The sequence below is a fragment of the Schistocerca americana genome, chromosome 2 (genome assembly GCF_021461395.2).
Source record: "Schistocerca americana isolate TAMUIC-IGC-003095 chromosome 2, iqSchAmer2.1, whole genome shotgun sequence".
NCBI lineage: Eukaryota > Metazoa > Arthropoda > Insecta > Orthoptera > Acrididae > Schistocerca > Schistocerca americana.
In genome coordinates, this window is record NC_060120.1 from 795,269,473 (window position 1) to 795,288,334 (window position 18,862).

Here is an 18,862-nt window from a genome sequence, read left to right on the forward strand (position 1 = left end):
CACCACAGCACAAATGCTTCAATTCTCTTCCGTTACGGTTTTCCCACACTTCATATTTCTCTACAGTACAATGCTGTGCTCCAGTCGTACAGTATCAGAAATTTCTTCCTCAAATTAAGGCCTCTGTTTCATAGTACTTGACTTCTCTTGGTCAGGAATGCCCTTCTTGCCAGTGCTAGTCTGCTTTTTACGTCTTCCTTGCTCTGTCCCTCTGTCCATCATGAGTTATTTCGCTGCCCAGGTAGAAGGATACTTTAACTTCGTCTACTTATGGTCCCCAATTCTGAGAGCGAGGTGGCGCAGTGGTTAGACACTGGACTCGCATTCGGAAGGACGACGGTTCAATCCCGCGTCCGGCCATCCTGATTTAGGTTTTCCGTGATTTCCCTAAATCACTCCAGGCAAATGCCGGGATGGTTCCTCTGAAAGGGCACGGTCGACTTCCTCCCCCATCCTTCCCTAATCCGATGAGACCGATGACTACGCTGTCTGGTCTCCTTCCCCAAACCAACCAACCAACCAACCCAATTCTGATGCTAAGTTCCTATCTGTTATCATTTCTGCTAACCCTCATTACTTTCGTCTTTCTTCGATTTACTCTCAGCCTATATTCGGTGCTCACTAGACTGTTCATTCCATTCACCACATCCTGTAATTTTTCTTCACTTGCACTGAGGAATCTTCTCACTGATATCCTTTCACCTTGTGTTTTGATCCCATTCTTAAAAGTCTTTTATGCTGTCACGACTTATTCTATGTATAGATTGCGCAGTAGTAGCGAAAGACTACATCCCTTTTTACAACCTTTTTAATTCGAGCATTTCGTTCTTAGTCTTCCAGTGTCTTAGTTCTTTTACACATTGTACGTTATCTGCCTTTCCTTATAGCTTCCCCCATTTTTCTCAAAATTTCAAACATCTGCCACCATTTTCCACTGTGGAACTCTTTTTACAGGTTGAAAAAGCCCATGAACGTGCCGTGATTTCTCTTCAGTATTGCTTCCATTACCAACCGCAATGTCAGAACTGTCTCTCTGATGCCTTTACCTTTACAAAAGCAGAATCGATCGTCATCTAATAGAACATCAATTTTCTTTTCGATGCTTTTGTATAATGTTCTTGTCATAATGTTGGCTACATCAGCTGTTAAGCTAATTGTGTGATAATTCTCGCACTTGACGGATCTTGTTACCTTCGGAATTGGGTGGATGACGTTTTCCCGATAATCGGACATTATATCACCAGTCTCATACGTTCTAAACACAAACGTGAATAGACGTTTTGTTGCCATTTCGACCAATGATTTTAGAAGTTCCAATGGAATGTTATCTATCCTTTTGCCTTATTTGATCTTAATTCATCCAAACCTCTAATACTGGATACCTTATCTCCTGTATCTCGAGGTACTAACCAATATAAAAACATACCACTCCGATCAGCAAATGACTAAATACTAATATGATGTCGTTCAGTTCCTCACCCTCAGTCACCAGTAGAAATATCATCTCTTATACCCTTTTCTCCCTTTATAAATGTCATATATCATAAATAAAATGGAGTATGTATAGTATATGTATTAATATACGATGTGGCACTTCCTTAGGGGTATGAGCACGTATGCGAATGCAACTTTGTATCAAAATTTCAAAGGAACTAGTGACAACTTTCGGAGATTTAAGATTGTGAATAAAGTAACATTTACACCTATACTATTAAAAACAAAAAAAATTATGTTCGTTTGTTCAAAATCTTAAAACTAAAGTTCTTCGCCGATTGGTCCGAAATTTTGACTCAATGTTACATGCGAACATGTGCACTTTTTCTAATATACATAAATAAATATGTAATACATAAAGGTGAAAGTTTTGGCCAAAGATCTCAAAAAGCTCTTCACCGATTTACTTCAAATTTTCACAGAGTATTCTGATGCACATTCGGATGGACATATTCTATATTTTTACATATCTGGTAAATAAACCTATGTGTAGTATGTAAAGCGGATACACTGTAACAAACAGTTTCAAAAAGAACTCGTCGATTTTCTTCAAATTTTTGCTTGTTTCTACAATAAAGGTGTGGACAAATACACGTTTTATGTATTTAAAGTATTTCATTTGTAAACAGACATTTAAAACGTATAATAGTGAAACATTGTTAGCAAGCATGAAAGTTTCATTTATGACTTATTGGCTTATGATTAGCATACAACTGAGATGTATTCGATTTACTTTAAGGTTTAGAATCACTTTATGTTGTACGTCAGTTACATTACTCTACTCAAATTACTTACTTCACTTAATCCCGAGCACAACGAAACTGCTAAATCTGAAGAGAAAATACATAAATAGAAACACAGAATTGATCAGGAAAGAACCACAGAAATAAACGCTGTCTCGGTGGTGTGAGGTGCTTAAACAGACCACACAGAGAAAACGAACTTTGAATTCAAAAACCTTTATATAAACCATTTAAAAAACTAATTAAATATGGAAACTCATAAATTAAATCATTACCACGCTGCATTCAACGCTATGGAAGCAACCAGGTATAGGCTCTTACTGAACGTCAACACTGACCACTTTAGATCAGCTTCATACAACATGAAATTCTCAGACACACATAAAGTAAAACAATTACCACTCACGAAATATTTCAATAAACTGCAGAGTTAATATAAAAAACCCTTTAAAGGAAGTAATATAAAACACTTACATGTGATAAAACTCATAGACTACCCAGACATGTAGAGTGAAAATTTTAAAATAGCTGAAATAACTGTTAGCCACTCTGTTCTCAAAAATGTACGAATAGGTCCACTTGTGAATTAAATGAGCCAGAATACGCTTTAAATGAATAACAGACAAACAAAGCTGCTCGCAGATTTTCGTTGTTACTTTGCGATTTCAAGAGAAACAATAGGATTTTTGAAAACCTACAAAACACAGCGGAATAACGGTACACGCAAGCCGATTCCTAACAGCTCAGTACAGTTTAAAGCGTAATACTGAAGGCCTAACGGGAAAGCACCACTTTCTACCGATTATCTCACAGCGACGGCTCGTCGATGCTCACCGTTTTCAAAACGCAACGCTGTACCCTCCACAAATAAATTCCATTGGCTAGTTATCCGTCCATTGTGAGTGCTCGATAGAAGTGCAGACGGGATTTAGCAGACGCTCCATTTATTCAAATTCAATCCACCAAACTTCTTTTACTTTGGACAGTGAACCCCACCATACAGTTCGACTATATCGACCGGCCAACCTGGAGTTCAATGTGGAAAAAGGATACACAGCACAATACCCCACAGTACAGGCCCCACACCACAACGGGCTTGGCATGACATTATCAACTCATAACAAAATCATTCAAAACTGTCTAACACTTCAACTAAAGTACTAGGCAGAGTACGTTGGCAGACTGTGTATGAGCCAGTCTGCGTACCATTTTTAACCGTCAATGGCACAGCTTGGACGCCTCTTAGGGGCATCGATACCATCCATACATGAGGTGGAAGCAAATTTGTGGCATCGACTGCGGACCAGCTCTTTTTTTTTTTTTTTTTTTTTTTTTTTTGTCATCACTCTACTGACTGGTTTGATGCGGCCCGCCACGAATTTCTTTCCTGTGCTAACCTCTTCATCTCAGAGTAGCACTTGCAACCTACGTCCTCAATTATTTGCCTGACGTATTCCAATCTCTGTCTTCCTCTACAGTTTTTGCCCTCTACAGCTCCCTCTAGTACCATGGAAGTCATTCCCTCATGTCTTAGCAGATGTCCTATCATCCTGTCCCTTCTCCTTATCAGTGTTTTCCACATATTCCTTTCCTCTCCGATTCTGCGTAGAACCTCCTCATTCCTTACCTTATCAGTCCACCTAATTTTCAACATTCGTCTATAGCACCACATCTCAAATGCTTCGATTCTCTTCTGTTCCGGTTTTCCCACAGTCCATGTTTCACTACCATACAATGCTGTACTCAAGACGTACATCCTCAGAAATTCATTCCTCAAATTAAGGCCGGTATTTGATATTAGTAGACTTCTCTTGGCCAGAAATTCCGTTTTTGCCATAGCGAGTCTGCTTTTGATGTCCTCCTTGCTCCGTCCGTCATTGGTTATTTTACTGCCTAGGCAGCAGAATTCCTTAACTTCATTGACTTCGTGACCATCAATCCTGATGTTACGTTTTTCGCTGTTTTCATTTCTACTACTTCTCATTACCTTCGTCTTTCTCCAATTTACTCTCAAACCAAACCGTGTACTCATTAGACTGTTCATTCCGTTCAGCAGATCATTTAATTCTTCTTCACTTTCACTCAGGATAGCAATGTCATCAGTGAATCGTATCATTGATATCCTTTCACCTTGTATTTTAATTCCACTCCTGAACCTTTCTTTTATTTCCATCATTGCTTCCTCGATGTACAGATTGAAGAGTAGGGGCGAAAGGCTACAGCCTTGTCTTACACCCTTCTTAATACGAGCACTTCGTTCTCGATCGTCCACTCTTATATTCCGTCTTGGTTGTTGTACATATTGTATATGACCCGTCTCTCCCTATAGCTTACCCCTACTTTTTTCAGAATCTCGAACAGCTTGCACCATTTTATATTGTCGAACGCTTTTTCCAGGTCGACAAATCCTATGAAAGTGTCTTGATTTTTCTTTAGCCTTGCTTCCATCATTAGCCGTAACGTCAGAATTGCCTCTCGCGTCCCTTTACTTTTCCTAAAGCCAAACTGATCGTCACCTAGCGCATTCTCAATTTTCTTTTCCATTCTTCTGTATATTATTCTTGTAAGCAGCTTCGATGCATGAGCTGTTAAGCTGATTGTGCGATAACTCTCGCACTTGTCAGCTCTTGGCGTCTTCGGAATTGTGTGGATGATGCTTTTCAGAAAGTCAGATGGTATATCGCCAGACTCATATATTCTACACACCAACGTGAATAGTCGTTTTGTTGCCACTTCCCCCAATGATTTTAGAAATTCTGATGGAATGTTATCTATCCCTTCTCCCTTATTTGACCGTAAGTCCTCCAAAGCTCTTTTAAATTCCGATTCTAATACTGGATCCCCTATCTCTTCTAAATTGACTCCTGTTTCTTCTTCTATCACATCAGACAAGTCTTCACCCTCATAGAGGCTTTCAATGTATTCTTTCCACCTATCTGCTCTCTCCTCTGCATTTTTGCAGTGGAATTCCCGTTGCACTCATAATGTTACCACCGTTGCTTTTAATGTCACCAAAGGTTGTTTTGACTTTCCTGTATGCTGAGTCTGTCCTCCCGACAATCATATCTTTTTCGATGTCTTCACATTTTTCCTGCAGCCATTCCGTCTTAGCTTCCCTGCACTTCCTATTTATTTCATTCCTCAGCGACTTGTATTTCTGTATTCCTGATTTTCCCGGAACATGTTTGTACTTCCTCCTTTCATCAATCAACTGAAGTATTTCTTCTGTTACCCATGGTTTCTTCGCAGCTACCTTCTTTGTACCTATGTTTTCCTTCCCAACTTCTGTGATGGCCCTTTTTAGAGATGTCCATTCCTCTTCAACTGTACTGGCTACTGCGCTATTCCTTATTGCTGTATCTATAGCGTTAGAGAACTTCAAACGTATCTCGTCATTCCCTAGTACTTCAGTATCCCACTTCTTTGCGTATTGATTCTTCCTGACTAATGTCTTGAACTTCAGCCTACTCTTCATCACTACTATATTGTGATCTGAGTCTATATCTGATCCTGGGTACGCCTTACAATCCAGTATCTGATTTCGGAATCTCTGTCTGACCATGATGTAATCTAATTGAACTCTTCCCGTATCTCCCGGCCTTTTCCAAGTATACCTCCTCCTCTTGTGATTCTTGAACAGGGTATTCGCTATTACTAGCTGAAACATGTTACAGAACTCAGTTAGTCTTTCTCCTCTTTCATTCCTTGTCCAAAGCCCATATTCTCCTGTAACCTTTTCTTCTACTCCTTCCCCTACAACTGCATTCCAGTCGCCCATGACTATTACATTTTTGACCCCCTTTACATACCGCATTACCCTTTCAATATCCTCATACACTTTCTCTATCTGTTCATCTTCAGCTTGCGACGTCGGCATGTATACCTGAACTATCGTTGTCGGTATTGGTCTGCTGTCGATTCTGATTAGAACAACCCGGTCACTGAACTGATCACAGTAACACACCCTCTGCCCTACCTTCCTGTTCATAACGAATCCTACACCTGTTATACCATTTTCTGCTGCTGTTGATATTACCCGATACTCATCTGGCCAGAAATCCTTGTCTTCCTTCCACTTCACTTCACTGACCCCTACTATATCCAGATTGAGCCCTTTTCAGATTTTCTAGTTTCCCTACCACGTTCAAGCTTCTGACATTCCACGCCCCGACTCGTAGAACGTTATCCTTTCGTTGATTATTCAATCTTTTTCTCATGGTAACCTCCCCCTTGGCAGTTCCCTCTCTGGTATGATTTTTTTTTCTAGTAATTTAATTGAAAGCTTTGTTGCTTTGGTAAAAATAAAATTGGTTCTTTTTGTCGTGACAGAATAAATTACTATTAATCACACCAGATTTGTCGGAGAACAGCAGCAACATGTGTAATTGACCCAGCTTTAAGAAATTCTATTACCTTTTAGCGGAAAATTCGTGCGGTACTCTCCGACGTTAGAAAAGTCGTGGTGTTCCGTTCGGAGCAGGAGGCGGCTGTCTTTTCTCCTTCGCGATATCGAAAATTACTAAAAAAAATGAACAGAAATTTTTTTTCGGAGGAAGATCGCGCGGAGAAAACAGACGGAAGTTACATGAAAGAAACCTAAGGGACCAACTAATTGGATTTGTACGAACATATAAACGGAACTGAAAGAACTTCGAATAAATACTATAACGATGTCGTCACGACAGCCTCCTGTTCCGACAGAACACACGCTGGATCATAAGCTGCATAAATCTTTTAAACAGAAAAGATTATCACAAGTATAATTAATGAAAATAAAGTTGAGAGATTTTCTTTTAAATTAAATAAACTTCAAGGCTTCAAGTATTATATTATGAAACGGAAACTTACATTAACATGGCCACCCATTGTGGCGGTGGAGCGAATTTTCATGATACACATTCTCGCTTGTTTGTGGCTACATATATTTTTCAATCACTTAAACTCTTAAATTTACAATAAAATGATTATATCAGTATGGAGCACAATACTTTTGCATCCGACTCGCAACACATTCACAGAAGAACAGCTAGAGAGCGGCGCGGCTCCCTGAAGAAGTAAAAATTGGCAATTGTTATTTTGAAACATAGGTGCATCGGTTTTTTTTTACTGATCGATAGCAGCGTATAACAGTTTATAGCTATCGTGATATTCTGCGCTTTTCAGGAGCGCGGCAAAGATACCTGGTTACAACATTCATTGGTATATGTTAGAAGTTCGTACATACTGACGCAAATACAGAAAAAAAAAACTTTTACATGTTAAAAATCGCAGTGATAAAGGCTGTAATGTCACAATGCCTCCCATGTGAGGCATGATGATTCCGGAAGGATCATCAGGACTCACATGTAGTTTCAAGACATTACTGGGTTTTATCATCTGTTTACTTTCGTTCTAACATAAAATTGGAATGAGTTTGTCATCTAGTTATTTTATGCTTCCAGTACAGTTATGAAAACAAATAAAGTCTTTCAGTGTCTTTTGTGCACTTTGGCACTTCTCTCAGTTCATTGTAAGGTGTCCTTGCACTGTTATCTTAATTGCTGTTACTGTGAAACAAAATATGACAAAAAACAATCTTAAGTCTAACACACACAAAGATAAATGAATAATACTCTATATAGAAAACAAAACATGTCAGTAGACATACACAGATACATTGAAATAATTACTTAAACAGTCCTCTAAAATTGTCTATGACCTGTTTGGTCTCGTAATGTTTTTTTTATCCGTTTCATTAGATTCTTTTAGAATGTCGTTGTTAATCAGGACGTTTCACTTGACACTACACTGTACACTTTTATTTGTCACGCGCTCACTTAACCGGAGTCTGCAACGTCTATTCTCGTTCGGTGAGCGGCGTCGTCCGAGAGGTCACGACCCTGGGTTCAAAAAAATGGTTCAAATGGCTCTGAGCACTATGGGACTCAACTGCTGAGGTCATTAGTCCCCTAGAACTTAGAACTTGTTAAACCTAACTAACCTAAGGACATCACAAACATCCATGCCCGAGGCAGGATTCGAACCTGCGACCGTAGCGGTCTTGCGGTTCCAGACTGCAGCGCCTTTAACCGCACGGCCACTTCGGCCGGCTCACGACCCTGGGTAGCGTCTTTTTTTTGTGTTCGCTCGTGTTGCCTCTCTAGCGTCTCGCATCAAGCGTCATGTCGTTTACATGCAAATAAACAGAAAGAAACCTGTGTTAGGTTCATGCTATAATGTAGACTTACAGGTAAAGGTTTTATAGGATTTTGGACAGGATTGATAACCTTCCCTTCCAGTTAACGTTTCAGTGCTCAGTAATGCCTTGTCTTTATTTAACTATCTATCGCAAAATATCCGACGTGACTGATTAAATGGAAATTAATTTGAAGCTAAGACTTCTCTTTTTACAGAATAAATAAAGTTCACAATTAAGTTTCACTGTGATAGCTTTAGCAATGTCTCTTGCGTAGTTGTGAGACGGAAAACATTCTAAGGTCAATGACACGCCTCCACAGCGCGCGCGTCGGTTGTGTTTCAAATGTTAATTGTTGAGTTCAACTGCAAGCAGCTCCGCGCTGTTGCCGGTTACTAGTGCAGTGCAACACGCGCTCGTGTATGCTCGTATGAAGTTTAACGTGTGTCACTCGCGCTCTGCTAAAATGAGAACACGCGGAAAACACACGTCTAGTGTCCTTTCTCCATCGTCGATCGGCGTATCGAAAACTTGGGTAGAAAATACCACCGTCTGTTTCGAGGATTTCACACGACAGTCCCTGCGACCTGCCATGCTGCTTAGACACAGGTCAGTTAAGCCAACGTTTTACATATAGTTTGCAAAATGTTTTGCTGTGATCGCTGTCACTACCTGCACTTGCGTGTACACATGTCACTGCACACGTATTTTGTACACTTTATCACTCGCATTTTGTTTAGAACGTCTTAGAGTGTCTGCAAATTCACATCTCCCGTCTCACATTGTGATTTCACAGTTCAAGTTACTCACAGGTAAATACATTACAAGATTAAACAATGTCCATAAATTACATACATACATACATACATACATACATTTCTTAAGTTTGCTTACAGTCACAAAATTCTGTTAACCTTTTCAGTCACGCCACGCCGGATTAGCGTATTGAATACCACTACTTGTGCATCAAGGCACGATTATTTCGGTTATTCTCTCTCCCTTTTACAAAGGTAAAAAAATTTTTTTTAAACAAATCTTTTAAGCAGCTTGTTATTTCGTTTCTCTTCAAAATTTAGTGTCACTGTTTATGTAGAGCACAGATTGAACAAATTCTGTCTCTACTGGTCGAGCATACTCATGCATTTCTCTCCGGAAGATTCATGCTTCATAAAGTTACTGGCTGCAAGTACTACTCGCGGAATGTATTATAATCTCTCAACATTGCTACTCGCGATACGCGATTAGAACAAAACTTTCGCTAACGGATCTCTCCCACAAATTTCGTTTCCACTTCAACCGTCTAAAGAGCACTCAGATGAGCCTGTCAAATTCTAATCCTCAATTTTTTTTAATGGGATAGGATGGGGAAGTGGAAGAGGAGAGGATCAAATATGAACATAAATACACTATATACATATACAAATTCTAGCACAACTACACTAGGATATTTTTGTGACCTTAGATGCATGACATGCGTCACGTGTGCCTTCAAGTGGCTATTCTTTAATCTAATATCAAATCTTAGTTTTATTATTATAATGTGAGTCATATCTGGTGACAGCTTTCTAGTTTATCACGTTTCCTTCTGGGCGCTTGTCGGGCTTGGCTGTGAAATAACTAATTACTTTAGTGCACCTTACATGTTTAAAGAAGAAACGTTTACCATCAGGAATACTTCAGGCTTGTCAGTACGACGTATATGTTTCGATGTAGTGGCACTCTCGACTACATGACCTAACAGCTGTTGTAAAACACAATAAAGGAAATGCTTTGTTGCTTAGCTATTAAATCTTTATGAGGCTTACTGTTCGTAGATGATACTTTGAATCTGAGATTGAATCTCATGAAAACTATCAAATACTACGTGATACTCTCTCTGTTATTTACTGCTTTTGACAGTTCAAACACTTGGCTACACAAATCTGTTTAATTCTAAAGATCGCGCTAACAAAAGGTATAGTTCATGGCGGTGTTACAATAACGCACAGTTTACACGCAATAGGCTGTACTCTGTACACTTAAAGACTAACATTCCATCTTGAGGGCTGAAAAAGAAATTGCTTAACCTAATATTTCACATACATATATATTCATTGGAGTTGGAAGGTGGCAATCTGCTACTTCCTTCCGTATCTCCTTTCACCAATAACGGCATTCCTCAATGCCAACAGCCAACTTGGACTGCTTACACCTATGACTAACTTAAAACTAACTGAGAATCTGTCCTCTCAAATGGAATGTGCTTTCTTTTTCGTACGCCATAATAAATCAAATCTTCAATTACCTCCAAAGTTTTTTCGCCAAAGTGTGAGTACTCGTATTGGTGTTTTTGAATACCGAGGTGTTTCACAGGTTAAATCTTAGGCTAATGTTCCTTTGCTCGTTACTTTGCCTCGTTATACTTCTTGAGATCCTGGTGGTGATACAATCCTTTAATTCTGCCAGATGCTAGATCCGCTATTAGATAACATCCTGTATGTGGTTTTCTAATTACTACAAATGGTCCGTCGTACAATAGCCTCCATTTCCGATTTCTTTTCAACAACTTCGATGGCTTAAAATGTGTCCGTAAAAGCACCTTTTCATTAATATCATATGTAAGAGCCTTAGATACTTTCTTGTCATAAGACTTCTTGCGTAGATTCGCCTGTACAGCTAAGGATACCAATGCTTGCCTAAGTTTTGCATCTAAATCTAATTCTGGTTCTACAATTTTAGGTATGGGATCTAACCATTCATTTCTTTCCCGATGACTCGTCATTAATTCCGCAGGGGTAAATCCAGTTGAGAAGTGTGGAAGATTGTTGACAATCTGCTCGAATGAAGATGCAAAGTCAATCCAACGGGTTTGTCGATTAGGTATGTAGGTTCGAATGAATCTATTGAACTCTTTGAAGATACGTTCGGTGGGATTAGATTGCGGTCTGAAACGAGATATAAGTATTTGTTTGATGCCATGTCTGGCAAGAAAATTACGCCATTGTCTGCCAGTGAAATTCGATGCATTATCTGATAGAATGGCCTCCGGCTTGCCAAATCGAGGAAAATAGTCTTGTTCTATTCGACGGATGATCGGAAGTGCACTGGATGATTTCACTGCATAAAGTCTCACATGTTTTGTGAAAAGATCCAACAATGCGACTAGGTATTTCACCCCTCCCCTCCCTTGCGGCAGGGGGCCGGCGAGATCAAGGGCCAGAACTTGATTTGGTCTCTCAGTAATAATTGGATTCAGAGGAATTAGGTTCGAATGGTTGAAGGGTTTTGCCTTCTGGCAGATAAGACATGTACTTAACAACTTATGGATTCTATGGTGCAAGTTTGGTACATAGCAATAGGCAGAAATCTTTCGTTTGCATTTTTCAGGTCCATAATGACCCCAGGAAAGATGTGTGTACCAGATAAGGTGTTCAACGTATGCGTGTGGTATACACACACACCATCTACCAGAGAGGAGAGAAGTTCGATAGAATAAAACATCGTTGTGTAGTTTATAAAATTTGGACAAGTGGTGATCGGGTTTTGTTAGAAGAAGTTGTTTGATCTTACGCCATTTGGGATCTGTTTCTTGGAGTATGCGCATCTGCTTGCAGAGCTGAAGGAAATACTTTCTATGTAGTGGGTCTTTCATTAGAAGAATTCGGTAGTTAGACATCTGCTCGATAAGTTCACTGGACTCGGGAAGTCCTTGCGGCATGCGTGACAAAGCATCCGCGATAATGTTGTTTTTACCCTTGATGTATACTATTTCGAAATCATACTCTTGCAAGAAGAGACTCCATCGTGTAAGACGAGGATGAAGAAGTTTACACGAGAGCAAGAAACTAAGAGCTTGGTGATCAGAAAATACCTTAATTTTCCGACCATGGATGTAGTAATTGAACCTTTTAAAGGACCATACAACGGCCAGAGCCTCCAACTCTGTCACCGAGTATGACCTCTCACATTCTGTGAGAACCCTACTTGCAAAGCTGATAACTCTTATCTCTTCTTTTCCATCAATTACTTCTATTTGACACAAACAAGAACCAAGCCCCTGAAATGAAGCATCTGGCGAAATACAGAATTATTTATCCATGTCTGGATGGAACAAAATATTGCTGTTAAGAAGTGCTTGTTTAATGCGATCAAAATCTGCCTGACACTCTGGCGTCCAATGCCAGTGATTATTTTTCTTTAGAAGATCATGCAATGCTTGACTGTTCATTGACTGGTCCGAAATAAACTTTCTGAAAAAGGAAGTCATTCCGAGGAAGCCTTTCAACTGGCGTTTAGAAGAGGGCACAGGAAAGTTTTTAATAGCTGCTAGTTTGTCTGGATCTGGGGTAATTCCCTGTGATGATACAAGATGTCCTAAAAATTTAATCTCGCTTTTACCAAATTTAGACTTATGTAGATTAGCTGTGACTCCATAGTCAACAAACCTCTGGAAAACTTTGCTTATTAACTCTAAATGTTCTTCCCAAGATTTCGTAGCAATCAGTAAGTCATCAACATACACTGTTACTCGATCCAACAGTTCAGGTCCTAATACATGATCAAGTGCAGCTATGAATACGCCTGAACTCACATTCAAACCAAATGGAACTACTTTGAATTGGTATGATCTACCTGCAAATATAAACGCTGTATATTTTCGAGACTGTGATGTCATCTTGACCTGCCAGTAGCTCGATCTCAAGTCTACCGATGTGAGGAATTTTACTCCATGACACCTTTGTAATTGTTCATCCATAGCCTCAGGTCGAGTTCTTATTGGAATAATTATTTTATTTATGTTTCTTGCATCCAAAACTATACGTACACTACCATCCTGCTTCAAAACTGGCAATAACGGACTACTGTAAGGTGAGTCTGACGGTTCAATGATCTCCCACTTAAGCATTTTACGTATTTCATTTTTCACAGCCTCGCGCCTTGCATACGGGACAGAGTACGTTGTCTTGCAAAAAGTAGAATGGGGCGCGACCTTCATGTCATATTCGTAGTCACGTATTACTCCAGGTTTCGAAGAAAAGACATGAAGATACCTCATAAGTAAGTGCAGTAAATCTTGCCTTTGTATGTAATCAAGTTCACTTGATTCGCTTACTTTATTCAAAATCTCTTTTCTAGTCGGAAGTCCGTCATCAGTATCAAAATCCGTCCAACAGTTACACTGTCTTGTCATGTGTGCTTGGTTCAAATACATTCGCTGTACCAGTCTGCGTACCTTAACTTTGTGCTCAGTGTTGACTCTTTTGACCTTGCCGCGCAACAATTGCAGCGTTACCTCCTGTTCACCTACTCGGATTGTACAGATACCCTTTTCTATATCAATCACTGCCTTATTCTTCCTCAGGAACTCCATTCCTAATAAGCATGACACTGACAAATTCTTAACTACTAGAAATACACACATGAAAGAAGTAGAATTAATCCTTATCGGTACCTGAGCTTGCAAATTGACTCGCTGTGATAAAGATCCTACCGCTCCTGTTACTGAGCAACCTTGTACTGGTAACGTTAAAATTTTCATCCCTGCAGAAACTTTCTTAAACGTACATAGTGATAAAGCATTTACGTTTGCACCAGTATCAATAATAGCATCTATTGGTGTATTGGCTATGTAAATTTTAGTCATTGCTTGTACTTCGTCTTCCCATACGTCGTTCAAGTCTGTCTCAATATTTTCCTGCAACAAATCGTCTCTCAAGTCAGTGTCGCAATCATAACGTATTACGTTAAGTCGTTCAAGGTCGACTTTGCCCCCATTATGTCCCGCAGCATCCCCAAGGAGGCGAAAAGGTGCTGCCTTTAGTTTTCCGCTTTCTTGTGATGCGACGGATTTGATTCTTCTGTCACATCACTTGACCATTCTCGCTGGTTTTTTACCCATTGTGTTTGTTGATTTGTATCAAACCCTTGTTGGTAATGCACTTGATTACCAGGCTGAAAAATCGGTACATTACTTGCCTGCGTAAAATATACCGGTGGATTGTATTGTTTCCTTGGTTTATTGTTATTGTATCTAAAGTCCTGTTGTGGTGGCGTGTACTGTTGTTGTTCCATGAATGGTTGTTGCTGAGGCGTGTATTGCTGTTGTTGCTGGTGTTGTGGCTGCCCATAGGGTTGTGGTGGAGGTAGCTGACCTCCGCAATTTTGATTGTTGCAACGTTTACCCTTGTATTTGTTCCCATTCTCGTAGAAGTTACTACCGTTATTGTTCGATTGGTATGGGGCATTCCCGTAATACTGTTGTTGCGTGTTGTATATTGGATTGTACCGTTGGTTGCCGTAATGCTTGTTTTTGTGTTTACCATTACGGTAACCATTGTTTCGGCCTCTATTGCGGTTATTGTACTGTTTGTTTCCGTATTGTGTTTCGTGTGAACCATTTCCATTACTACCGTTTCCATTCGAATACGCGCCTGCGTTGTTGTTCTTACGGTTAGCATTCGCACGCGCGTCTTCGTGTATAAGATCGAGCGAATCAAGGACGGATAAAAATGCGTCCTGATCTTCCTCTGACACGTTCACTAATTTTTCGCGTATGGAAATGGGCAGTTTTGACTTAAGGATCATAATAACATCTTTTGTTGTTATGGGAGTGTCCCAATATTGTATCTTTCTCAAGTACTTTTCAAAGTACCGGCGAAGTCCGCCACTGTTCGAATGGAAAGGTTCGGCGTTATAGACCTCTTTGCGTAGGCGTTGCTGAACACCTGCGCTCCAGAATTTGCTTAAAAAGTTCTTCTCAAACTCGCTAAATGTTTTGCACTTATCAACCATCTCGGTTTCCCATATAGCACTTTCTCCTTGTATGTATCCGGTAATGAATTGTATTCTCTGTTTGTCATTCCAGGCAGCTGGAAAGACTCCTGAAAAGTTCTTTAGGAAAACGACTGGATGAACATTTCGCTTTTCCGGTTGGAATGGTTGAAAAACTCTGTGTTTCAGTACACTCTCCTCTTTCATGAGGGTTGTGAGTGTCAATTGTTCAGTGTTGTTGTTGTGTGAATCGTTAAATTCATTTTGCAGTCGCGGAATGTACTGTGGTGTGTTGTGTTGTCTGGTATTGATGTTCATCTGGCTCAGAAGGTAGTGAGTGTTTCCCGTCACTCTGGTTATCATACTGTAGTGTTTGAATTTGCTGTTTCAGGTCGGATATCTCATCTGTTACTTGCTTCCGCCATTCCGGCAAATCCCGGGTAAACACTCGTCTAATTTGGCCTAGTTCAGTACAAACAGTGTCTCCTGAACTGCCGGGTGCAGATAATATGTCTAAGGTTGCGGATTTAACAACATCTTTCAAGTCACGTGTAACCTTCTCCTCAACAAGCTTCTCTTGTACATCAATCCATTCTTTGTAATGTTCGGTAAGTGATTTAGTGTGCGAAGCAACACTACTGTTAACTCTTTCCTCAATAGTTCGGTCCGAAATGTCATTCGCCATTGCACTTACTTTTGATTCTACAGTGGCTACCGCTGTCGCTAACTCGTCTACCTGTCGTGCAACTGTTTTATACGCAAGTTTTACCGAATCGGTTTCTTTGCGACACGCTTCGATTTGAGTTGTGAGATTCTGACCAATGTTATCAATTTTGTTATTCAGAGTGCTTATCTGGGTTGTCAAAGTGGTTACTTGCTCCGTGACGTCACCCTTAACCGAATCTATCTGTGCCGTGACGTCACCCTTAACCGAATCTATCTGTGCCGTGACGTCACCCTTAACCGAATCTATCTGCGCTGTGAGAGAGCCTACTTGCGTAGTGAGGGTACCTACTTTCGCATCAATGATGGTATTTACGTCATTCCTAACTGAGTCAATCTGTGTTGTCATATCCGTTTTCAGCTCTGATAAAAACCTGTCTGTCTTTCTCACGTTGTTCGCGATCACGTTCGCGCTGTTCCCTCTCCTGTCTGTCTAGTATCAATTCCTGTAACATTTTGACAATGTCAACTGATACCGTTATCGGGGAGGTGAGTGTTTCGTGCTGAGTGCCGTCCACGTTAGCTACCTCTGTCTGTCGTCTGTCCTGGCCGTCGTTCCGCGTGAGCGGAGTCGGTAATGTTTGTCAACAGTGCCGTCGCTTTCGTCTGCAGAGTTCGCGCTCGATTGTCCGTCCGCCATAATGAAATTCAACAATTGCCAACTTAAAATGAGTACTGCCAACTGAAATTCTGATTGTCAATTATTCTTGCCGCGCAAGTTAAAGTCGCGGCGCGTTCGTCAAATGTCTAATGTTACGTGGGTAATAACTGACACACGTCTGTAGCAAAAAGACAAGATGGAGTCAACGCCGTTGAAACAATTGATTGCCAACGCTGTTACACAGAAAAGACTGAAATGGCATCCATCTTGAACTTACACGAGAATACTAAATACAGTATAAAACAAATAGGCCAAGCAAAAGGTTACAGAAAAATGTTCAAATATTTACGTAGAAAAAAATGGTTTTTTACGTTAAGCTACAGAAAGGATAGAGTGAGGTCGAATTTGAAGGTCAATGAGCTACTCTTTAGACAGAACTATGGCAAACGAAAATTTGGTACTCACTCGGCGTTGTCTTCAAAACTGCAAATCTGCGTCTTATTAAATCCCAAGATATTTGTGTAAATACCGCGTCCTTCAAGATTGCGTATATTTATTGCTCATCCGTAATTTTATGCAGCATTGAGTTCCAAAGAGCGATACATGAAAAAAGACAATCATATATTAGTACCGTGACACTTTCAATATTTTAGTCAAGTCCCTGTTCGGGCGCCAGATCTGGTATGATTTTTTTTTTCTAGTAATTTAATTGAAAGCTTTGTTGCTTTGGTAAAAATAAAATTGGTTCTTTTTGTCGTGACAGAATAAATTACTATTAATCACACCAGATTTGTCGGAGAACAGCAGCAACATGTGTAATTGACCCAGCTTTAAGAAATTCTATTACCTTTTAGCGGAAAATTCGTGCGGTACTCTCCGACGTTAGAAAAGTCGTGGTGTTCCGTTCGGAGCAGGAGGCGGCTGTCTTTTCTCCTTCGCGATATCGAAAATTACTAAAAAAAATGAACAGAAATTTTTTTTCGGAGGAAGATCGCGCGGAGAAAACAGACGGAAGTTACATGAAAGAAACCTAAGGGACCAACTAATTGGATTTGTACGAACATATAAACGGAACTGAAAGAACTTCGAATAAATACTATAACGATGTCGTCACGACAGCCTCCTGTTCCGACAGAACACACGCTGGATCATAAGCTGCATAAATCTTTTAAACAGAAAAGATTATCACAAGTATAATTAATAAAAATAAAGTTGAGAGATTTTCTTTGAAATTAAATAAACTTCAAGGCTTCAAGTATTATATTATGAAACGGAAACTTACATTAACATGGCCACCCATTGTGGCGGTGGAGCGAATTTTCATGACACACATTCTCGCTTGTTTGTGGCTACATATATTTTTCAATCACTTAAACTCTTAAATTTACAATAAAATGATTATATCAGTATGGAGCACAATACTTTTGCATCCGACTCGCAACACATTCACAGAAGAACAGCTAGAGAGCGGCGCGGCTCCCTGAAGAACTAAAACCTGGCAATTGTTATTTTGAAACATAGGTGCATCGGTTTTTTTTTTACTGATCGATAGCAGCGTATAACAGTTTATAGCTATCGTGATAGCTTTTCAGGAGCGCGGCAAAGATATCTGGTTACAACATTCATTGGTATATGTTAAAAGTTCGCACACACTGACGCAAATGCAGAAAAAAAAAAACTTTTACATCATAAAAATCGCAGTGATAAAGGCTGTAATGTCACAATGCCTCCCATGTGAGGCAGACAAAAAGAGTCTGGCGCAGTTGTCAGATGGTTTGCTGCTGCTAAAATGACAGATTACCAAGATTTAAGCAAGTTTGAAGGCGGTGTTATAGTCGGCGCACGAGCTGTGGAACAGATCATCTACGAGGTCGTGATGAAGTGGGGTTTTGCCGTACGACCATTTCACGAGTGAACTGTGAATATCAGGAATCCGGTATAACATCAAATCTCCGACATCGCTGCAGCCGGAAAAAGATCCTACAAGAACGGGATCAACGGCGACTGAAGAGAATCGTGCAACTTGACATAAGTGCAACCCTTCCCCAAACTGCTGTAGATTTCAATGCAGGGCCATAAAAAAGTGTCAGCGTGCGAACCATTCAACGAAACATCATCGACATGGGCTTTCGGAGCCGAAGGCCCACTCGTGTTGCCTTGATGACTGTACGACAGAAAGTTTTAAGCCTCGCCATGCGCGTCAAGGCAAAATTAGACTATTGATGACTGGAAACACGTTTCTTGATCGAACGAGTCTTGTTTCAAATAGTATCGATCGGCTCAACGTGTGTGGTTAGTTTCTAATGCCTGCTGTTGATCTCTAAATTTTAGCATCAATAGATGCTTTCTGCTCCATTAACCTAACGTCGATGTCAG